The sequence below is a fragment of the Rattus norvegicus genome, chromosome 2 (assembly GCF_021556685.1).
Source record: "Rattus norvegicus strain SHRSP/BbbUtx chromosome 2, alternate assembly SHRSP_T2T, whole genome shotgun sequence".
In the NCBI taxonomy this organism is placed as follows: Eukaryota; Metazoa; Chordata; class Mammalia; order Rodentia; family Muridae; genus Rattus; species Rattus norvegicus.
In genome coordinates, this window is record NC_141535.1 from 241,519,502 (window position 1) to 241,544,334 (window position 24,833).

Genomic DNA, 24,833 nt, shown 5'->3' on the forward strand with positions numbered 1-24,833 from the left:
CTTGGTTTTGCTTTCCTTGCAAGTATATGTTTGTTCATTTTATTTTCCCATTGTTTGTCTTGTTAAACATTTTGCCCAACAGGTATTTTTCTTGTCACATTTTCTTGTGAAGTTTTATTACTCTTGAGTTTGCCCTTTTTAAATATGTATTGACTTCTACAGTTTGCAAACAGATCTTTTAAAAAACTAACCTCCCTGGAAACATATCGAAATCTCACTGAATGTCCACATTGATTTAATAGTTCTGCATAATTCTCAACAAGATTTTTCAGGATTTCTGTTTCTTACCATTCTATTATTTTCTAGAAATTTTCATCATAGGTTGAGAGTACAACCCATTTTCTTCTTGTAGAATGTGACTATCATAAATTGGGGAAAAGTTGAATAAATTTACCATTTTGGTTTCTTTCTTTCATGTCATTTCTTCAGACTTTTTCTGCATATGGTTTGGTAGTTTTCTGCTTTTAAATTTTCCACCTATGAATCACAGTTGAAAAATCACAGTCAATATGCTTGTATCAATTTTGTCATTTACTCTTTTCCTACTCTAATATTGAATCCTTCGTTCTCCAAATTAAAACACTCACTTGGCCATTCTCTTAAGATATCGTTTTATCAGACTCCTTTTTAAGGCTCTCATGGTCTCTGATTTTGAAAAGTGGTTCACTGTGCTGTTTGTAATTTTATCAGATTATGTTTAGAGACTCTTAAATAGAATTTTACTTGAGAATGAATTATAGTTTTAGTTTTGTCCAAATACATTAAATAACAATTAATATATCAGGAATGATTGATGCATTGTTTTTTGCATACAGGCACACAAATCTTCCAAACAAAATATAGTTGCTCGGTGTGCTTAATTATGTAAATACTAATTAGTTTCTTCTACAGTGAGGACTAGACTGGGGCTTTATCTAATAGCTGTAATTTTAGTTATCCTCAGATGTGCAGATCATTGTTCAATCTTTTATGAACAAATCTATTTAACAAAACACAAAATACTCTGATGTAAAAGAAAGTATGTTGGGGCTGTAACATTTGTCCCCTTCCAGTTCAGAACAAGCAGATCTGCTTCAAGGATCCTCAGACTGAGGCTGACATCTGGGTTCTCCTTCCTCCTCCAATTCACAGAAGTTAGATGATGGGATTCCTAGAACTCTATGATCCTCTAAGCCAATCTCATAATTCAGTTCCCCTGCATGTGTATATGTTATTCACAGTTCTCCTGATAAGTGTTTAATCACGACAGAGACAGTATCTACTCCATGCAGTGCCACTTTAATATCCTATTAGGATCCTGGTTTTCAGACTCTTGATTTTAATTTTTGAGAGACTTTAGATCTGGAAAACGAAGACTCCAAAAATTCACATTTCACTGCTGGTCTTTGTTAAGAAGTTTTGATATCATCTATGATTATGTAATTTTACATATTTCCATATTGTTGTATTTTTATTTAAAGAATACATTTCTTCTGATGCCCTTAATATAGGCATTTTAATTTAAGACCCAATCAAAATAGCTCACTTTGCTCAAATGCCTGTATAATTAGTTAACTGCTACTAGATTAATTCATCAGACCAGTTTCATTAATTCACAATGCCTAATCTATCAAATACATCGTATATATATTTTCTCCCTGTACACAGAATTTATTCATTAAAATACCCCATGTTTCATATTCCTGAATACTGGAATGCTGATTTTGTTGTTAGATGATATTGAATTGTACATCGACAGGCGATGAATGAGCACACCAGTATTTATTTCAACATTGACGTCTTCCCATCAGAAAACACGTCATGAAGAGTAGATGTCTTTTGAAATATTGTGATTCAAAGAAAAAAGAATAAGGCTAATCCATCATCAACCATAGATTACAATAACAATTTTCAACAGATTTAGCTCAATAGTTGTTTACCTTTTGCATAAACCACAACCATAAGTAAAAGATGGTGGAGTAATTAAAAATACAGTTTAAGAATATGGATTTAAAATCAGAGAGTTTACCTTGTTCAATTTATGAAGAATAAACCCTAGCACAAAACAAAAGAGACCAGAATTAGTCAAATGAAAGCACAGTAATTACAAAAACTACAGCAAAGCCTTAGGGACAAATCACCTACAATTGTATCAATGGCTTCCGCCCACTGCTAGTTCTTTCTCTACCCGTACATCAGCAATCAGCCATAGCCTTTTCTATTGGTGTAAGGATACTATTTAACCTCTAAAACACGCATGAAAAATCCAGGTTCTTAGGAAAATAGATTTTACTTAGAAAATCATTTCCCCTTGCTCTTAATGGTAAAACACTTGCATTCGATGTATCAGCCAGCTTATATATTAGAGAAAACTATACTACCAGCCATCTTATATGTTAGAGAAAATCTTTTTAAATTTTTGGATAGATAGTGTTCTAAATCAGTAAAATTATATATTCTGAATTTAAGGACTAGGTATTTTGCAAAGATCAAAAATTTTTATGTTTTTATTTTACTTGATTTGAGATACTTTTGTGTATAGAGCATTTCCTTATTTTCCTTACTATGTAATATGAAACAAAAGCTTCTGAAGATTGAGTTTGGTCCTTACAAAGGAATGGTGCCTACATCACTGGCCTATATCAAAACGTCAGTTTCATAGCTTGGCTTCTGAGGGGGACATCATCACACTTGTTTACTTGGTTGATTTTAAATTTAAAATGGTAGTGTGTTGCACTGGAAAATATGAATCAAAAGCAAACCATTTCTGGGAACCCAGAGAGGAAAAAAAAACCACATTGCTACATAACAAACATAGAAGTTTAGTAGAACGATATACACTCTTCAAACATTATTTGGAAGATTACATACTGGTATTCACTCAGTAAAAGATGTTTAGTGATGCCTAGTATAGACCAAACAATGATTTATACATGTGAGACGAGAAAAGAAGAACAAAAAAAGATGTTTTTTAATGTTTAAATTATAATCAAGGGAGACGAGAGCTCACGAGCATGAGAAATAAATAAGTTTTCAACAGGATGTAGGGCAGTGGTAAAGTTTATGGGAGTTGCAAAAGGAGAGTAGAGTAAGGATAGATTTACAGAAAGAAAAAATTGTTTTAAATACTTTAAAAGTAGGGACTCAAATTGATTTGCCTCTCAGGGAAGACATTCAATGAAGCTTAATGACATTGAATGAAATGGGAAGCAGCTCTTGGATTTGCTCAGGCCTCAAGTAAGTGATATAAATGAGTCTCAGTAGAAGAATGTGTGTGTGTGGGGGGGTGTTGTTGTGTTCACCCAGGCATGAGGAAAGAGACCAGCAGAACCCTATAGACCGTTGTAAGGAATCTGCACTTGTGTGTACAAGTCTATATAGAACTGGATTGACTTCAACTGTGAAGGTTGTTCACGTAACAGTTAGCTTCCCTTCTTCTTTTACAACAGCCTCTCCAGCTTTGCTAACGTAGTCATGGCTACCGTGAGACCATAGTCCCCTTGGTTGTAGTGTTCTCTAACATCAGGCCCCAGCTGTAAATGTTAAAGTACAAGCATCCCAGAGGACCCATCAAGACTTCCCAGTCCCTTGCAACCTCAGTATATACTCGTGTTATTGCATACTACCTACATGCTCCATGGTCTTTGCTATATAGACTAGAACAAGTTGATCCTATGGTGTACAGAACTTTCTGCTACCTCTTGAAATCCTAGGCAAGTCAGATTCCCTCCCTCTGTTCAGAGTCTCAGAAAGCTATCCTCCATGCTAACTCAAGCTATCCTCATGCTAACTCATGCTATCCTCCATGCTAACTCAAGCTATCCTCATGCTAACATGAAGTCATACATGCCAGCTGTCTTTCCAACGTTTCCACGTCAACTCATTTTTCCTCATTCGATCCTCTCTTCAGGTTTTGGAAGGCAAGGTTCTCTCCATCCATGAGCCCCTCATTCTCCATCTAGTATGATGCACATTTACTAATGCTTTTTTCCTTCTCACGCACATCGTGGCTCAATCCTATTGGCCCAAGTGGCCCTGAGGCTCTCTACCAACAAAGCTCACTCTGAAGGACCACTTGCTCTTTTCTGAAAACAACATGTGGCTTATAGATCAGCTGTAGTATTTGTACTACTGTAATGGAGAAGCTTGTCAATTCCATTCATAAAATCCATGACTCTTTTATATTGATACACATAGAAATAAGATCTGATTTCACTGAATGTCATCCTTGTATATGGTTATTAGCAACACTGTAGCCATTTTGGGTTTTGCTGAGTTATCCAGAGGGCCATGACAAAGTGACAAAGGCATCAGACATCATAGTGAAAAAAATGGGGAATAAGTAAGGGCTACAGAAATAGCTTAGAAATTAATCCAGCTTTAAATTCTTGCAGAGGACCCAACACTCAAACTGTAGCTCAAAAACTAACCGTGACTCTGGTTCTAGGCGATCCAAAATCCTTTTTGCCCTCCATGTAATATTGACTGTAGACATGGTACACGTTCAATCTTGAAGTCTGTCATTCATGAAAGTAAAGTAAAAATAAGTAAACCTTTAAAATAGACTCTTAACATCTGAAAAGCTAAATTACCTAAAGGATACTTCATATTTAAAAAATCACATGAGGTAATGAATGTTGATTATTTCTTAATCCAATCTAAGTTGATGACCTATCTGTCAACAATAACATCTTGATTGGTAAGAAGATCAAGGTTCCTAGGTTCCCTCATTACGTTATTCCCTCTGCATAAATACAGTGTTCGTTTACCAACACTGCCACCCTCATTCCCCATCTTTTCTCCCATCCTCAGCTTAAATCCAAAATTTAAACAATCAGATATCAATTACTATAAATGAGTGTAAATATTTTAAGCTACTAGATTAGTCCTATAATCCATTTTAAAACAGCAATCAGCCTGGTAATACAGTACTTACGGTTGTCTCTCAGTCTCCATCAAACTCTACATTTGATGGATATTCACACAGTGCAAACTGAATCTGATTGTTGCTTTGTTCTACTCTGTGTATCTGATGATTTTAGTCCACTTCAACACATTAAATAATGAGGCTAAAATAACATAATATGTAATTCAACATTTAAATTCCTGTCATATTCATTAATAGATCATCATGGCTTGTGCTCAGTGTATGCTATTTTTCTTAGTTTGGCTTCAGATTACTGAGTTATGTAAATACTTTTTGTGCATTCATTTATACCACGGAGGTTAAGCCCATGCTTGTATGGATACACATGCTACAGATTTCCAAAATTGAGGTTGTTATGCATGTCAGTGAATATTCATTTAGTGCTTAAATATATAAAGCAAGGCTCAGAATTATCATACCATAAAAGTAACCTGATTGGACAGTCAAGTTTCATATCTAATATCTTATACTTTTATGTATTTGGAACTGGATATTTCAAAACATCAAAATCTGCTATCTCAGTTAATGAATTTGGGTCTGCAGACAACAGCACAGTAAGCAAAATGCCTATTGTATGAGCATAAAAATTTGAATTTGAACCTCCAACATCTGCATAAAATCCAGGAGCAGTGGCACATGCCCACAGTTTCAGTAGTGACAGTCTAGTCTAAATGGTGGTCTACAAGCACAATAAGAGACACTGTCTAAATATTAAGGTGGGAAGTAATGTAGTATGGTTATCAGCCCCTGACATCTTATGTAAAGCAAGATACTCAGCAAATACACGAACACAAATAATGAAACAATAGAACTGATTTAGTATCATTAAAATGCTCGGTATAGAACATTGCATCAACTGAAGCTCTGATAACGTCACATTATCTGTGAAGGCAGAACTGGGCGCAAACAAGCTATAGCCCTTTCTTTGTCTGAGGTATTTCTGCCTTTTCTTCATTGTCATTTTAACATCACTGCTGAAACCGTGTAAATGTAGGATTAATTTTTAAATGCACTATTCATTTTTATTCCATGCATGTGTTCACCTGCTTGTGTGTATGTGCATATGCTATGTGTGCTCTTGTTGTACAAAGAGACCAGAAGACAACCCCTGGAGTTGTAGTAATAGTCAGGTGGGAGCCTGATATGTTCTATGGGATCCACAATATGGGAACCACAATCTGGCCTTCTGCAAGAATAGTGACTGTCCTTAACTTGGGAGCCTGCCTTTAAAGTTTTTATTATGTTTTCCTAATGTATTGGTCTTATAGCTCTACCAAAGAAAATTGTGAAATTCAGGAAACTACTCCTCTCCTAAACAAAACAAAAACAACTAATAATTTAAGCGATCGTTTACAGCAACTGTATTCAACATGTCACTCCATTTTAAGACATCATGGGAAAACGAGCTTGAGTTAGACAGTTTTAACATCTCAGGTCCTCAAATTCCCAATCCTGACGCGCTCCATATATCTTTGGGATGAGAGCAAAATACTGACTTTGCACTTAATGTGTGTATTTAGGCATTATTACATTGATTCAATACTCTCGGACGTTGATGTTTTCAAAACACAATTATATTTTGTATACCCTATGAGCTTATCTTTGTTGAGAAGAAAGATCGTTTTCTAAGACTCCACAAGGCCTAAATTAGACACAAGAACAGTGAGCAGTGGTAGTCAACACTGTGTGAGTTTTCATGGAACCTTTTCGCCTCAGTCCATGGATTTATTTGCCTAATTATTCCCAAGATGTCCTGGTTTGAAATTCACTTTCTACTAATCATTGTTTATTAGGGATCAGGAAGTGCTGACCTTGTAAGCTCTCACGAGACCCTTTCCTTATTACTAAAACATGGCCATTTCCCTGGTCCTCCACAGAGGAGGCTAAATTTACCAGATTCCCAAGTGCAACTGTGAAATAAGTAAACAAAACAATAAAAAAAAAAAAAACCAAAAAACTAGGACTCTGCACATCTTCAAGTATGTCTGCCACTGTATGATGTGAACCTGCCCTGAATTGGTAACAGAGATGGGATTTTAAAGTGCAGGTAGTTTTCTATCCATAACTGAAAATTCTAGTAATGAAGTTTTGGAAACTTTTTAAATAAAAAACAATATAAAATAAGTATATGTCAAGTATGAAAGTATATTAATAAAATTACAATGTTACTTTTATACCAAGGTGTGCTATTAAATAATATAGAAGTTACTATTCACAGTTATTGTTATATTGCATAATGCATTTAATATGATAACCAACATTATCAAGAATATCACTAAGTGATGAACCAAAAAGAGTATTTAAGTTTTGGCTGTATAAAACAAAGAATTATTTTGATGTCCTCAGAGGGACAGAGAGAGCTGGATAATAGAGGTTTTATGGGTCTTTAGAGCAGTTTGTAGTTGAAAACTTATACATCTTTTCCTTCTGGAATTTTCCATATGTATCCTTGAACTACCAAACTACAGATAAAAAGGAAAGACTGTATTGATCATTGTACCGAAAGAAAGTTCTGTGTGTAAATGTCACTTTATATTAGTCGATTTGTTTGATGTTCAGGAACACAGTTGTATAAATATTTTGTATTGTAATCTACAGTTCACATGTGTATGCCAATAGATGATGTTTAAAAGCTTTAAATGCTATATGTAGATTGCTAATTGTTTAAGTGAAGTAAAGGGCTTGGTGTTATATTTCATCCATCTGGCTAACGCTGCTGGGCGGACACTACACAGTGACATAAAATATTCTTGTCTTTAAAGAGCCAGAACACGTTGTTAATAGAGCCTATAATGAATGTATGTAATTGACCACCACAACTATTTCCATCGATATGATAAAATACTGACAAAATTAACACGAGGGAGGAAATATTTATTTTATTTCATAATTCCAGGTTACAGCCCATTACTTCAGGATATCAAGGCCGAAGAAATTAGAAGCAACTGGTTACATTATTTCCATAACCAAAATCTGTGAGAAATAAACTGATGTCTCGTACATGGTCTACACTTATACCATCTGAACTTCTGTGACCAGGGAATGCTGCCACCCACAGTGGACTGTGTCTTCCCATATCAATTAAAGGCAGCAATTCAGACAATGCTTTCAAGATCTGCCCACAGTTAGTAGACTATTCCTTACTCCTCTCTTCTCAGGTGATTCTTAACTGAAAGGTTGACATTAAATTATCAGAAACACTTATACAAAGATGGAAAACATATACTCTTCTTCGGATAATTAAAAATTTGGCGAATATAGCATTTACTTATAAATAAATAGAATGAAATGTACGTATATTTAATAAAATATGTTATGTACCTAGACTGTCATATTATGTGTAAATTATACAATGTTTTGGGTGTTTTTCTTAAAGTAGGTATTGGTGAACAATGCATCTTATCCTTTAATGTTAGTCTTAATTTAAAAACTATTTTGTTTTATGGACAGCATGAGACTTTGTAATAAACAAAAGCTATTAAAGCAATGAAAATTGGTAAAGAATTTGAGAATAACCCTGGTGCGAAATTACCAAATATACAACCCAGAATCAACTAACGCATGGGCTTTAAATAATGCTAAATATTATATAGTATACAAGTGTTTAATTTTAACATTGGTTGCTATGGTTAATTTATCATGCCCAATTGATAAATTAGTCCTCATTATGGGCACTATGATTAAGATAAAATGCAAGATAAGCAGATGCCTGGCTTCTGATGGTTCCACTAGAGAGGTTTTATTTTGTTAAACTTTCCAGAAATTTTATAAGAAAATTACCATGTGCTCCATCTCACAGAGCTGTGCAGGGCTCAATGCTATCTGCTGTTTCCAAAAGCCATAAGATATGCATCATTTCCCACATGGATAAATAGAGACAAGCGAATGGATGAATTATATCTTTATTATTTATTAATACCTATTAAAATAGAAAATAATAAACTGGAGGATGATTAAAAATGTAAACAATATAGCATAAAATGTTCTTTACATATTAATTTAACAGTAATGCAAAAGAAATGACGTGTGATTGTGAAGTTCTAATGTTGAATACCACCCTGACTCTCCCAATTCTTTTTTTTTTTTCTCGGAGCTGGGGACCAAACCCAGGGCCTTGTGCTTGCTAGGCAAGCGCTCTACCACTGAGATAAATCCCCAACCCCGACTCTCCCAATTCTTAATCTAAGAATATTAAATGTCTCCATGTACTGTGACCCCAGGGAGTCAAGGGCAACCCATGTTATAGAAACTTGAATTTGCACACTATTTTGGTTTGTCACACACAATTTGTGTTACGTTGGTTTCGTAATCCTACCACTTTGGAACATAGTTTCCTCATTGATGAGAACAGAATAATAAAATAGTTAGCAGGACATAATATTTATCTTATTAGAAATGGCCTTTCAACACAAAATGAGTGCAGTGGTGTTCAGCGTTTGCTTATGTTGCCGAGAGTAAGTCAGGGACATTCTGCAAATCTTGGTAGACGATATGACTTTTTAAAAAAGTGCCTTTATCAATAATTCATGAAATGTCTCATAGTATGCAAATTGTTTGTTAGAATAGTGTGTTTGGCTGTGCAAACTCCTACAAGGAGAAAAGCAGGGTCAAAAGGATGGGGACTTTTTGTTCCTGGAAAACCTTTCTGATGTTCTTTCTTAAACGTTGCACAAGAAGAGAGAAGGTGATACCAGTGCCGCCCACCTTCTCTTTAGCAGACAAAAATGGCAACTCACGGTTTATTGAAAGTTAACTGCTTTGACTCAGAATAATTAAAATTTTCAAGAAATCACTTGACAACCGATTCCACTTTTGGCTATTATGATCTGTATCATTACATGGTATATAGAAAAATAGTTTTATACTGCTGTCTAGTTTTACATAGCTTCTGACAGAAGTCACTCCAGTTTGAGTCAGATTAGGCAAGAAAAGTGAGTTGAGTAATTTTCAGTGTGCTGTGCCATAATTCATAGTAGCTTGTTTTGAAGTCTGCGTTGTAATGTTACTACAGTGCTATTTAAATGAAAACATGTTTGATTAAGGAGTTTCAGGACACAGAGACACAGCCATCACCCTACTTCTAATAAAGTATTATGACTACTTTTATTCTCACCTACCAGTTTGTTTTTTACTCAATGTATATTATTCATAGATGACCTCAAATCAGGTGATACAAGGAGAGGAAAGCTGAAATTATTGACTTACAAAGACAATGGCAGTGGAAAAATGGGTATTGTAGCAATGCTTAATTCTTTAAAATGATTAAAGCAACCCTGTCCTTCGAACTCTGAAGTGCACACAAGCCATCAGCCCTAAATATCAGGATGTGCTGAGCTTATGCAAAGTCAGTCAGTACCTGCTGCTTCACACCACAGGCAGTGTAGCCATCCCTACCCCCCACACTCTGTTATCACCTCGTTCATTACTCCTTCATCACACTTACTAGTTCCACAATTTTAACTCATTATATCTGTTTCTCCCACAAGACGCCTAATCCTGGAGGTCAGGTCTTTCCATGGCTTATCTGGCTTCAGTAGCTGGCATGAAGCTTCACTGTAAAATGAGTAAATGGTGAGTGGATGACTGGCCACAGAGACAGGATAGAGATGCTGATAAGTACAGCTTGGAGAGTAGTATATCTATTCCTTTGTCTGAGACTAAAGCAAAAATTCTGGGGGGACATATGGTGAGAACTCTAGTCATTGATAGCATTTTTTTCGCTTACTATAAACTATTTTTGTGTATTTGTAGTTTTATATTTCTCTTTTATTATTCCTTGTGCAAAATAAAATTAGATCATAACAAGTCAACAAATTGAAATATCTTTTTTATTGTGGCCTACTAAAATGATCAGACTTAACTAGTGCTTTATTTTTACTTTTTTAATGGAGTGACTCTTTTGACTTACCTCCAGGCTAACGTTTTTGAATATGCAAATGCATTAAGGTTTCAATTCTAAGACCAGAGGATGGCCTGTATTGTTTGAAAACTGAATAGGAAAATCTAGTTTATGGTTTCACTATAGTCACTGATACAAAATAAAATGAATACTTACAGACATTCAGGGCTTAACTATATTTATCTGTTTTTATATAGTGTTTTTTTTTTAATGTTGGTAATGACCTTGGCATAAACTGAAGGAAAAAATCTTCTAGAATGACCTGAAAATATCATGCAAGCTTGTCTGAAATATCATTTCAGAAATATGTTTCTTTTGTAAGGTATTTTAAACAGCAGACAGATTTCGGGGCATATAGTTTAAAGTAACTTCAGAGTCATAACGAAGCCTTAATGTGCTTTTATTATTCAAGCTTTACAAGTAGTTCAGGGAGAGCTCGATGGTATTATCACCACTGTTGAGAAAAACATGCCAACATGCCGCACTTTACCAGGACAGCAGGAACCCCTGCCAGCAGGGCTGTTAGATGTGAGGCTCCCCATCGCTCCATTCAGCTAACAAGCTGCTTTACAGGGGCTCCTAATGTCTGCCTTGCATCAGGCCAGTTCTATCCTGTCGACTTTTCAGGCATATTGCAGAGAGCTCTTCCTCAGTTTTCAGAACTCCTTTCTATTCTCCTGAGAAACCAATAGGTAGTAAACTGCAAGGCTTTAGCATCAAACCTCTTACATACTTAAGCATGAGCCCATGGTGAGTAAACATATCTGGCATTCCTTTGAGAGCATATAATAAATCTTAGATCTTATTCAGTATCCACCTTGAATGCTGCCCCTATAATCCCCCCATCATAATACAAAAAAAATCCTTATTTTAAAAAATAGGTCTTTGAAATTACTTGATTACATGGTGATTATTGCCTGGTCAGGTACACTTTGTTTTCTGTCTACAGTTTTTGCTGATGAGTGCTGTTCAGTGTTTGACGTCGGTGACCACCTTTCTGTTTAAGTCTTGGGTCTGTGGTTTCCCTTCCTGAGGAGGTGTGCGAGGCTGAAATGCCTTATTTGCTGGCTGAGTAGTTCTGAAATGTAAAGCACAGTCCTTAATATTAATATACCTGAAAGTGACACCAGCCATCCATGCCTCTGATTGATACTGCTGAGGTGTTCTCTCCTCCAGAATAGTGCACTGTTGCCTTCCCATTCTTTCTGAACGTTGTCTTCGCAAGACTATTGTGAATAAATATCGCTGCAAATCAATGTTATTGGGTGAGATCTGGAAAAAGATACCCACAGTCAGTCATCTCACTTTTAGTGGGACACACGCATACAGGATAAATAAAGTTGATACCAACTTATGAATTACTTTATTGAAGGATCACATGAAACCAACAATTTTTGTGCACCATAATGACAATGTTAATGTATTCACGTTTCATTACAAATTCCCAACAGTCGTAAAAGCTCTGCTTGACCTATCAAACTACCATCATGGAGGGAAGATGCAGAGTCCTTGAGGTTATCATCAATGATAAGATCAGGAAATATTGGAAGAGTGTTGGTTTGCATCACAACTTTACAAAGAATGTGGCAATATTCACAGTGTCAAAGTTTACTACACATTTAATATGGTCCAATCATGAACACTCACCGCTCACTGAATTGCTCTGGTATTTGGTGTCCAGAAATCAAGTCCGTTTAAGTAGAAAAAGCATATGTGTGTGTGTGTGTGTGTGTGTGTGTGTGTATGTGTGTGTGTGTGTGTCTGTGTGGGTGTGTGTCTGTGTGTGTTTGTCTGTGTGTGTGTGTGTTGTGTCTATCTGTGGTGTGTGTGAGATATGTGTGTGTTGTGTCTATCTGTCTGTGTTGTGTTTGTGTGTTGTGTGTGTGTGTTGTGTCTATCTGTCTGTGGTGTGTGTGTGAGATATGTGCGTGTGTGTGTTGTGTCTATCTGTGGTGTGTGTGTGTGATATGTGTGTATGTGTGTGTGTGGTGTGTGTGGTGTGTGTGTGTGTGTGTGTGTGTGTGTGTGCAAAGAGGAGGAAATATTTTCAACTTAAGTACACAGATCCTGTAATTTTATTTTCACAATAGTTTGGAGGGGTGGTAACTAGATACTCCCATGTAAAGTTTGTTGGGGTTTTCGTTGGAAGGGAGGGTTTGTTTGTTTGTCTAAGAATATGGTATGAAGGACAGCATCTATCATACGCTCAAAACAATAATGTACAACTATATCAGACCAATCCACCTGAGTGTACTTATCCACGAAGGGGAAATATGGACGTGTGAGTGCTGAACTTAGCTTCATTAATACACTTTGGGCTTTCAAGCAAACAAAACACAGTCAAGAACCACTGAACCGCCACTCAGAAAGGGTCTCCTTAATAATGAAATTCATGACCTGAACAGATTAATAAAGGAACAGTAATTTGGCAGGTAAAATAAATTAATTTTGCATAGAAATAGCAGTGTGCTTCAGGTAGGCTAATCTATCTTATGGTCCAGCCAATATTTCACACTATGATGACATGTATCCATTTTATATTCCAGTGCTGTACTCAATACAGCGAGTGTTACACTCATTCATCATCTGCTACCATAATTGTACTTCCCAATTATGCCCCCTTGGTGGGGGTCTTTGTAAGAGAAATAATGGCAATAGACACCAGAGCTTTAATTAAAGAGCAAAATATATGAGTGCCCAGCTGAAGAAACACTGTGTACCTTGAATTCTAATGGGAATTTGGTGAAGACATGCTATTAATTAATTTTTTTGTCATAGATTGTTTATAATCTTTAGGTTATTGGGATATTCTGAATAAGTTAATCGCTTACCTTTGAATGTTACTGGAAGGAGTGAGGTGTGGCATTAGAAGTGAGAGGAGTAAAGAAATAATGAAAATTAATTTTACCTCCTTCCTCATATAACAGTAACCCAGTTGAAAACGTAAGTGAAGGCTGTCTATCTGGGGGTTCCTATAGCTACGCTAAGACCTCTTAACAGTATCCTCTTATCACAGGAGGACGGTCTTACCTTCTACTTCCAATGGGTTCATTGCTATGCAGTACAGACCCCTCTGGAAGGTCGTGCTCACTTCCCAGCTGAAGAAAGTAAAGAATAAAGAGACCTGCTCTCTTGCCTAGGGTTATAATATAAGTTAGCGGCAAAACGCATATTAAAATCCAGGTCTCCAGAGTCCCAGTGTTTTAATTAGCTTAATAATCCATGCTAACTTTCATGATTGTTAGGGCTTAGGTTTTGGTATTCTTAGCGTTGTTCTCAACACCTATGAAAAATGGCTGCCCTTCAAAAGGTTAATGTGAACTATGAGTTACACCAATTATGCAAAGCCTAATCTTTGCTACTTATCCACCTCCAGGGGGATTGTTGCAGTGTGAGCATGGTTCCTCATTCTGTACTCAAACGAACTTTGCTGACTTCTTTGAGAATTTTCCTTTCATAGTACTAACAATGAAACAATGAATTGAATGTTTCCACATACAAACTTAAAATGAAGTAGTAATAATTGTAAAAACTGTAATAAAAAACTTAATGTTCACTGGCTTGTAGACACTTGCATCCTTAATACAAAATGGAAGAGGTATTAGTTCTGTGGTTTGTTTTTTTTTTGTTTTGTTTTGTTTTGGTTTGGTTTTTTTTTGTTTTGTTTTGTTTTTGCAAAAGAATTATAGCATATGACTTTTTTATTTCTAAGGTCAATTTGAAAATGATTATTTTATATTACTTGAATAATCAATTATTGGATTTATCAAAATTATTCATATATATATATATATATAGTTTTTTCTCAGATCCATTTTTTACTTACTTATAATTCATACTGCAAATCAGGTCTATGCCTGTATTAGTTTATTCACATAATTATTTGGTTACTGTTGAGTCGGTTAAGGAGATTAAAATCAGGAAATGATTTTAAGTAGCATAATTAAACTTTTAGAATGCCTACTGTACATGGACTTTAGATGTAGTGTTGAAGTGTTTCTCTTGAGATGTATTTTAATGAAACTCGGTGTTGAAGTTTGGATGGTCATGCCAAGGATAGTTGGGGACCACAGTAGAATACAAACCTTTACTGAATTTCTACTCAGGAGGAGAGCTGGAAACCAAGGCAATAAGAAGTGTTTAGTACACAATGATAAGTCCACAGAATACCAAGTGTGAAGGCATGCACGAGTGTGATTCTTCCAAACTAGATGCCCTGGAATTTTCACTTGTTGGGTTCAGGCCTGTGGCTCATATTAAGGTCTTGGTGTACCCAATGTGTTTCAGGCATTGCTCGACTTTCTCTGCACCTCGGCAGTTACATCTGAGAACAGAACTTCAAAAAACCAGTAGAAATGATGATACTATAGCTATTAAACAAACAAACAAACAAAAAAACATTGTTTAATCTGCAATCCAGTAATCTCAACTCTACAAGTTATGAATAAAAATCTCAGCTAAGGGTTGGGGATTTAGCTCAGTGGTAGAGCGCTTGCCTAGCAAGCGTAAGGCCCTGGGTTCGGTCCCCAGCTCCGGAAAAAAAAAAGAAAAACGAAAAGAAAAAAAGAAAAGAAAAATCTCAGCTAAAGCTTTGAATGCGAGCATTGCAGACTGTAAGCTCCTTTACCACTCTTGGCGTAGTTGTATAAATTTCTTTTTATTGGTATTTAACAAATTGCCATCATTTTGCAACTAACAATGCAAAAATTTTATAATTTGTAAGGTCATACATTCAGAGTCACAAGTCCACAAATATGTGTTTAGGTTTCTACAAGGACAAAATATAGTGGGAGCTGAAATTTCATTTGCCAAATTCTTTCACTTCCAAAGTGTTTATTATTTGGTCTATTTTATAGAACTGAGGCCTATGTTTCCTTTTTCCACCTTCACTATGCCATGGAGATATATCATATATATATATATATATATATCATATATGGTATATATATATATATATGATAGAATTTACATATAGAGTCTCTTGCCTTGTGGTCAAATTAATCTATACTTCAAGCAGAATCATTTTCAAATATTAGCTCCTTGATTCGTGATTTTGTTCTTTATGCCCAGAAAGACTTAAATTATTAAATGGTGTCCATTCACATGATCTCCTAGTTTTAGGATTCACTGGTGTGAGACATTTATTGCATATGAAAATCCCTCTGTGCATCTAATACCAAAAATCTTGGGAGGTGGGTAAAGTATTACATCACTGGGTCAAATGGAGCTGTTAGAATTCTGGTTGACACAGAGTCTCAACCTTTGTTTGTCTCCCTTGACCCAAACGTCCAATAAGTGAAAATCTTAGTTAAGTTAGACCCTAAAATAACATTGAGATTTAACACTTGAGCCCATTATTTAATTCATAAATGTTTAAATCAAACATTTATCACAATGTCATCATTAACTAACTAAATTAATGAGGTGAAATTATACCAAGGATTGGAGAATTACATACTAGAGAAGACACTGAGGGAATTGGGTCATCTAAGCAAATACAGAAGAACACATCCTACTTTGAAGGTATATAATTTTCAAATACTAAATCAGCAAACACAATACTTCTTCAAGCCAAATAGACACAAGCTTTAATCTTGACTGTAGCCTCATGTTAATCACATGATCTTATAATGACATATTACTTGAATTAAAGATGGTGCTTGAAAGTGAGTTCAAGGTTATATGTCTAAATAAATATGTGAAAGATAGTTATTAACTGAAAGAAATAGGACATTTAAATGCTAATGAATATTGCTAGCTTTAATTCTTGACATTTTTATGATGTTTCTATTCAAAATTTGTTCATTTTCTACTGAAAATTTGCTCCAAAACTGTTAAAATACTGGCACATATGTCCTGTTACATAAGACTAGAATAATTCATTTGATTTTATACAAATTGGTTTATCAATCATTGCCCTTTCAAATTTAAATTTATCTTAGCATTAGTTCTGTACTGTTGCTCTAATCTTACATGGAATATAACTGTCAGATATGAGTTACCTTTAGATTTAATTCCATATCATTATTTTTACTAGTGAAACAAAGGTATCAGTGGGAAAATTGCTATACACCTTTGGAATCTATACTCCCACAGCTAACTGACCACTTGAAATATTTTTTTCAGTTGAAGACAACTACTTACGTATGTTATCAATCAGAGAAACTGAGCTAGAAGCTTCACCCTGTGAACCAGTTCTCACAGTGCTGGAAGGTTCTTAGATCATTTAGGAGTAGAGAAGTCACCACCATTATAGCCTAAAAGAGGGAACAGATACCCATACAGTAGTGGCACAAATGTTATGGAGGAAAATAACACATTTTAATTGGACTTAAGTCCCATTCCATGAGACAGAACCTATAGCGGACACCACAAAATTGGCCAAGCACCTGAAACTTAGGTAATGGATCCTAATGGAAAACCTACAGCTATTATTGTGTTAAAGGAATCTAGCAGCAAAACAATTACTAATGACATCCTGTTCTAGCCATAGAACAGTTTGCCATTCATTCTTCACAAAGAAGCATCTTCTTGCACTACACAGAAATGAACACAACCTCAAACTGTTCAATGTGCAGGAATTCTCCAAGATACAGCCAGAACTCCGAGACAGCGCCATCGTGCATGTACACAACCTTTGCAGGTCCAAACCAGACAAATTCCAGCACAAAGAGAAGGAAGTGGACCTAAGAAAGCCTCCCCTCTCACCAAGAGGCTATTCAAAAAGAGGCTGCTAAGAAAGAGAAAATTAGTTATTTTCAATGGCATGTCATTGAGTATGCCAACGACATTCCAGGATGGGCACCAAGCTCAGAAGTAGTTTGCCTACACAAAACGAGATCAATGATTTTATATGTGTTTTTTTCTTGTTTTATCTAGTCTTTTCTTTTCTGTCTTGTTGATATTTGTTGTTGTTTGTTTGAGATAAATAGATTATAGATAATAGGTAACAGATAAATCATAGATAGTGGATAAAAGATGATAGATAGATAGATAGATAGATAGATAGATAGATAGATAGATAGATAGATAGATAGACAGACAGACAGGCAGACATGTAGGTAGGATAGATTGACAGACAGACAGATGGACAAATGGATGGACAAAGAGAAATACAGGCAGGCAGACAGACAGGCAGACAGACAGACAGACAGAATATAAAGTTAGGTAGGGATTGAGAAGGATTTGTTAGAAGCTGGAGTACTAGAAAATAGGATCAAAATACATTGTCATTTGATAGAGTTTATGAATGAAAGTATCTGGTACAAAAAAAAATCCTTTCTAGTGAGTGGTAAGGCTTTCAGATCTTTCCCCAGAGTGAGATATGCTCAGTAAACTGTCACCTGTCAATTTGTAATTTGCTCCATGAAAGGCACTATTTCTGTCCTTCCAGGTCAATTTCTGTGCAAAATCTCAGTTATAGATAAAAGTCAAGAGCCATCTGCATGGCCTATCCCTGCACTTCCTCTTTGGAAGAAAACAGCTACCAACACATGGATACACATATTCCTAAGAGATTAAGAAGCACCTTTACCTTATAAGGTATCAAATTTCATATACCATAAATGTCATTTATCATTTACAATATATGTCCCTATATGTACCTATAAAATATATTGTTTATACTCACTATTGTCTGAAATTTATATTACTAATGACGTGATACAAGTAATGCATAAAAATCTCAGCTAAATCTTTGGGTGCAAGCACAGCAGACGGTAGGTCCTCTACCATTCTTGACATTGTTACTTTTCATTTGGTTTAATACATTTAAAAACTATTTGAGAGTTTTAGTCATGCATACCACACACCTTAATCAAACCCACCACACTGTCTTTTTCCTCCAGTTCCTCCTGACTTTTCCTCCCAATACCATGGGCTTTACTCCTACTCCATTTAGCCTGTAGAGTTTTCAGCCTATTTGTATGTAGGATGTGGTAGCCTCTGTCTGGATCGCAGCCCTGAAGAAAAGTTACTCTTGCTCAGTTGGCACCCATCAATTGCCAGTAGCTCTTCAGCTAATTGTTGGATTAGAGACCCACCACGTCCATGCTGGGATCTCAGCTGGCTTAATCTTGCACAGGATTTAAGCATGTTGTTAAAGTCACTATGGGGACATCTGTGTTGTAGCCCTTACAAATACTTCCTGCCAATATAGGCTTTTACAATCTTTTGTTCCCACTTCCTAAATGATCCCTGAGGTTGGGATGAGGGCAGATATAGATGGTCCTCCTTAAGCTGAGCACAACAGAGTCTTTCATTCTCTTCACGTTAACCATTTATCCATACATCGGTCACCACATGCTGTGGTAAGAAACATCTCTGAGGCAGACTGAAATATGTCTTAATCTTTGGGAATGAATATAGAATAGGGATTTTTCTGACACCACTTTTTAATTCACATTTTGGTTGTGTATTTTCTAGTCTTCAGATGTAGGGGAATTGGGGTTTTTGTTTGTTTGTTTTCACTTGTTATTGGTTCTTTGAGAGTTACACATCATACAGTCCAATCTCTCTCATCTGCCCTTCTGCTCATACTCACCCTCCACCCTTGAAAACTCTCCCACTAACAGAGAAAAAAAGAATTTGTTGAAGCTGTAATATGTTATAGTGTGTCCCACAGTACACCCTTTTGTCCTTACTTCTTTGCTTAAAAATATTTATTCCAACGGACTGGTGATCATCTCAGGCTAGCTCCCTATCTGGACCCCATGGTGCTTGTGAAGTTCTGTGGCCAACCCATCCAAGTGGCCTCTTGCAAGGGTCTTCAGTCTCAGGTTCACCCCAGCCCGGGCCATAGGTTCCAAATAGTGTAAAACCATGCACGCTCACAGTGGAGTAACTACGGTATTTTATAGTATACGAATCAGACGAATATGAAAATGCCCAATAGTCCAAAGGGTTTGGATTGTTTGTTGTGGAGGAAAAATCTTCAAAATATTAGATACTTCTATTATCATGGTCAATTAAAGATTTCTGTATATGCTTGCATGTGGCTAAAATGCACCAGGAAGAACATGTATGTTGAAGAAGTGCTATTCACGTTTTAGTGCTGATTGAACACAAGATCACCAGACCTGTCAAGGGAGGACTGGATCCACTGCTCTTGGGAGTATCAGGGTTTCTCACGTTGTCATGAATTGCAATAAAAGCCAGTCTTTAAGCAATTTAAATGAAATTAGTTTATGCACTTAGGCCAAGTGGCAGCCCACTGTGGAAAGGGAAACAGGTCAGTTTCCAGCTGCCACGCCATAGGGTGACAGTGCAGACAAGGAACCAGAAACTATAAGACAGCCACCTGAGTCAAGACAGACACTGTCAGGCTGCTGTCAGGGGAGACACTCCAGCGCTGACCTCATCGTGCAAGTCAAGTTTGCAGGTCAAATGTTGACTGTTGCTTTCTGCTCTGTCATTTGTCTACTCCATGGGCACATTTTCTGAGTGCAGTTACCTCACATTTAATGAAAACAGACTTTGAAATAGGAAAATGTAATGACATTGGGTTGTGTGAGCTTTCTGTGGAACAGAATACTGTCAAAGGAGAATGCCCTGAGGAAGAGAGACCTGGGATGAAACTGTTAAGACAATATTTGACTTCTGTGCGAATTTGCCTAGTTCAGGACCTTGGATTGCCCAAGAGATGACAACTCAGTGGTAACCAGCGAAAGCTGTGTCACAAGAGCCCTGCCGCAGACCCCAAGCTCCCACTGTGACTTCTCAGCAAAGCTTAACCTAAAACAAAGAAAACAAATTCCCATGAAAGCCCAGTGAAAGGTCACAGAAAGGAGAGGCAGAACTCATTAATTTTTTTTCCAGGCCTGAGGGTTCATTCTTTAAAATGTGTGCCACACTGGCACGTGCTGTTCATGGAGTGGGGGGTTCCTTTGTTTGAAAGCTTACCCTCTCCAGGTTGCCTTACCCAGCGCTGGCTGCCCTTCAGCTTCGTGCCCTAGGGTTAGCTCAAGCCGCCTCGCAAATTCAAAACCTGGAGACTTCCAGGTTCAGCCCAGGTGTGTCAGCCTCTTGAGACTTGACTCCTTAAATAATTTTATGCTGGTTAATTATTCACCTAAAATAGAAGAGAGTACAAACAATAAAACCCACACCATCACCTTACTAGGCAAATTCTTTTGTTTTTGATAGCTACAACATTTACATTGAACATATGGGAGGGTTTTCTATTTGGGAAGAATCCCAGTAGATTATTATCCCTGATATTTGTATGTCGGTTCAGGCATTAGAGTCAGGCAATGATTTGGAAGTGCTTACACACCTAAGTTTGGACTTTGTTTTGCTTCTCTGGTAACTTTGTCTTCTTCCTCTGCTTTTCTCCCTGTCTATGTCTCCCCTCTCTGCTTCCTCCTTCTTTCTCCTGTGTGTTTGTGTGGTTTATACCTGTTCACTTGCAGAGTTCAGAGAAGGGTGTCTGAGGTTCTGTTCTCCCACTCTCTGCTTTACCTCCTGGGGACAGGAGCTTCCTCTGCATTAGACCATGGTAACCAGGTCCAGTCTATTCTCCTGCCTTAGCCTCTGACAGCACAGGGGTTAGAGGTGTGGGTGACTGTAGGGTTTTATAGGTGGGTTCTGAAAATCGAATTTCCAAGTCTACTTTTCGTGTTTTCTACCAAGTAGAGAAGAAAGTGTCGAAGAAAAGTTGGAGGAGGAAGAGCATCTGGGGCAGAGGGAGGTATAGTAGGTTAAGTATGGTAACTTCTGATTTTTTCCCACTCTGTATAAATTTTCTTAGGTTCAAGGTAGAGAAAATAATATGTTCTGATCTTGGAAGAGAATAGGTCAGAGTAGGGGTTAAAAGCGGTATTTGGTTGTTGTTTTGGATAATTGTGTGGGGGTTTTTTGTAGCAATTTTTCCATTAAAACGAAAACCCATTTGAAAATAATAAAATGATGATAAACACCTGCTCAAGGCATCCACGGATAGTAGCCTTACCTACACGTGGAGTCTATGTAACAGATACAAGCACGTGAAATTAAAATGAATGGAGTGGAGGAGTAAAAACATCTTTTAGAAAATATTCCGTTCTACTTATCAGTGGTATTAAAAACTTTTGAATGCTATTAAAATTTGTCCTTGTGATGTGATTAATATTACAGTATCATTGTGAAAATACTGACTCAGAATGTTGGAATGATTTCCAAGTCTGCTTGTAAGCCGTGTTTATTGAGACATTGTTGGCGGGCTCGATGACTGTCATCGTTGGCAAAGTCAAGTGGTAGAAATTCATCGATCCAACTGGAAGAAGTGCAGATTGCCTGCGTTTCTGAACTCTTGAGATTCATATTTCATGCTTATGCAATAATAATGCAAATATTTTATAGATTTCTGACTGGGAGGATTTGTGTTTAGCTCATTTCCATCAACTATTCTTTCAAGAAAATGACTTATTTTAAGTTTTGTCAAATATTTTATTTTTCTAACTCTGTGCATCTGAATGTTGGTTCTTACAAGTACATACGTGCCAATTAGTACCAAAGGAGGGTATGCGCTTCCGTGAGTTAAATGGTGTTCTCAGTGAGCAGCCAGTGAGTGCAGAGCTCTGAATTCCAGGTTGCTCTATGAGCAGTATGAACTCTCAATCATTGATCAATTTCTCCAGCCCCATAGTCTCATATGTTTTCATGTAATATGCATTTTATTGTGAAGATCCATCATCAAGTTATATCATTAGACGTACATTGTAAAGCAAGAGCTGTAGACCTTTTCGTTAGGAGCATTCTTTTCATCTTTTAGTCCATTGAAAGAGGAATACATTTCTCTGCAGAGTATGGGGTTCTATAAACAGCAACTGTTTCATAACTTCCCATTAAAATGTGAGAATTCTGAAGTCTGAAAAGTTTATTTTGTAAAGGAAAGATACAAATTATTTTCAGTGTATTATCACAAGAGAAGTAAGACATCTCTTGTTGGCATGCAAGATTTATTTTCACACTAATCCTCATTAAACATTTGTAGGATTTTCAACATAGATAATGCATTGTCTCTATGTTCATCTTCATAAACTGCAATCTCTCGAATACGCTGACAAATAATGAAGTAGGAATGGTACCTGAGTGCACAGCTTCTTCTTTGCTGAGCATATAGTAGTCAATATAATAGTCAATATAGTGGTCAATTTCACAGCTCAGAAAACGTTTGCCTAGAGATTTCTCTCTGCATCATTGGTGTACTTGCCATGCTTTTTCAAAACTATGATATATTTGTATACACACACACACACACACACACACACACACACACACACACACACACACGCACAAGGTGTAGAGCTAGTATATAGGGTACTTTTTACATAGCCTTGACCCAACTTCTTCCAATGCTGTCACTGCCCAAACATAATAAATTTGTCCAAACTAAGAAGTTAACAATGATTCAGCTCTCAAGGAAATCAGAAGATCTTTATGGATGCCCTGCTGCTTGTTTATCCTCAATGTTGCCTTCTCTGCCCTGACTGCACCCCCTAATTTCTAAGTGCTCCTCATTTCACACTTTACGTTCCCTGACCTGTTACCTGTGCTAGTTTCCATTCTTTGTGATCTTGATAATTTTGAAGAACAGTTTCCTTTCAGATGGTTCTTTTAGTTTATCCATTTTTTATGGATTGGTGGAAGAAGATCAGAAAGAAGTATTCCTTTTCTCCTCCAGAAATTATTATCCCTGATTGCTCAACTAGATCATCTATTTCTGAGAAATTTCTTTACCACAGTTATTGTTAGCTCATTTAAATTATAAGATAGCCATCAAATCTGGTTCACATTTGAGGGAAGGAAGATAGCTTTCTTTGAATGTAAGAAATGTGGGAAGGTAATTTGGGCTTGGTAATGGCTTCCTAAAATGTCTTTGTTATTCAAATCATGTTGTGTTGCTGAATCTTTGGAGGATTTGTGATAACTGAAAGGAGATGTCTTCATGGTAAATGTATTTCACTCTGAGAGTGGATCAAAATGAACTACAACGCAGACAAATTAGACTCTATTCATCCCACATTTGACTCCTTAATTTGAACATAGCTGGATTAGATTATTTCCAAAGGAAAATGAGCAAGAGAAGAGAAATGAGGCAGGGTGAAGGATGATGATCCTGTTCTCAGAGTTCTGTGAAAGCAGCATCTAAGATTTCTCCATGCAAGAAAGAGACTCACCAGATACATTATTGCCACATAAGACAGGAATATTCCTACCCTCAACCCATGGCAGAAGAATACCTAGAGACCCTTTCCACTATGGTAACATATGGAAATTAGTATTAAAAATTAAGCTGAATGGTGAGAAAAGACTGACATGGTTTTTAAAAAGCATTTGAGTTTTATGAACGGTTGCCATTATGAAGCTCGTCCCTCTGACATCAGTGTGACAGTGGTGTCACATCATATAGATGTAAAGTCTGTCTGTGCAAGACTGGATGGATACTGGTCCACTTCTTACACAATATTCATGCTGTGCTTTTCAGTCAGGCTATGGAATTTCTATTATCAGTGTGCTGTTGCTCTGAGCAGGCATTTCCCAAGACCCAGTAGAGATGGACACACAGGACTAGGGAAGAGAGGATAACTGATGCTGATGAGAATTAGTTAGTGCTAGAGTGTGAGAGACTGAGATTTCCATCTGCCATCACTGTTCACTAACCAAATTGCATTGTTGTATTCACTGAAATTTTATAAAATTTGCTTTTAATCATCTAGTACATAAAGATGGATGCCTTATGGGATTGTTTCAAGCAATAAGTGAGATTCCATAGGCCAAGTGATCGGCAAGACACAGAGAGTTGATTCTTTTTTTGCCTTGGGTCATTGAGTGTTGATCGTGGTGATGCTTCTGATTATTCTGAATCCCAAATTCAACAGAATCACAATAAATGAGGCAAATGCATTCGTAACCTTCAATAGTAAAGAAGAGTTAGGGTACATAACATTTTTTGCGGTTAATCTTAACTATCCAATTAGTTAGATTTGCCTAGAAATAAGTACAATGTCCCCAGGTGTGTCATCGATGATGCTTTCCCAGGGATATTAA

At 36.6% G+C, this 24,833-nt stretch overlaps 1 long non-coding RNA gene across 1 annotated transcript in view; it reads right to left on the reverse strand.

Annotated features, from left to right (window-relative positions):
* Positions 1 to 389: 389 nt before the first annotated feature.
* Positions 390 to 24,833, reverse strand: part of LOC102548042 (uncharacterized) — a 37,796-nt gene continuing 13,352 nt past the window's right edge. Inside the window, exons 3-9 of the long non-coding RNA NR_190569.1 lie at positions 20,725 to 20,874; positions 16,950 to 17,062; positions 14,891 to 15,175; positions 11,920 to 12,077; positions 4,410 to 4,496; positions 2,009 to 2,034; positions 390 to 477 (exon numbers count right to left, since the gene is read on the reverse strand). This is a non-coding gene — a long non-coding RNA (uncharacterized LOC102548042). The remainder of the gene's footprint in view (positions 478 to 2,008; positions 2,035 to 4,409; positions 4,497 to 11,919; positions 12,078 to 14,890; positions 15,176 to 16,949; positions 17,063 to 20,724; positions 20,875 to 24,833) is intronic.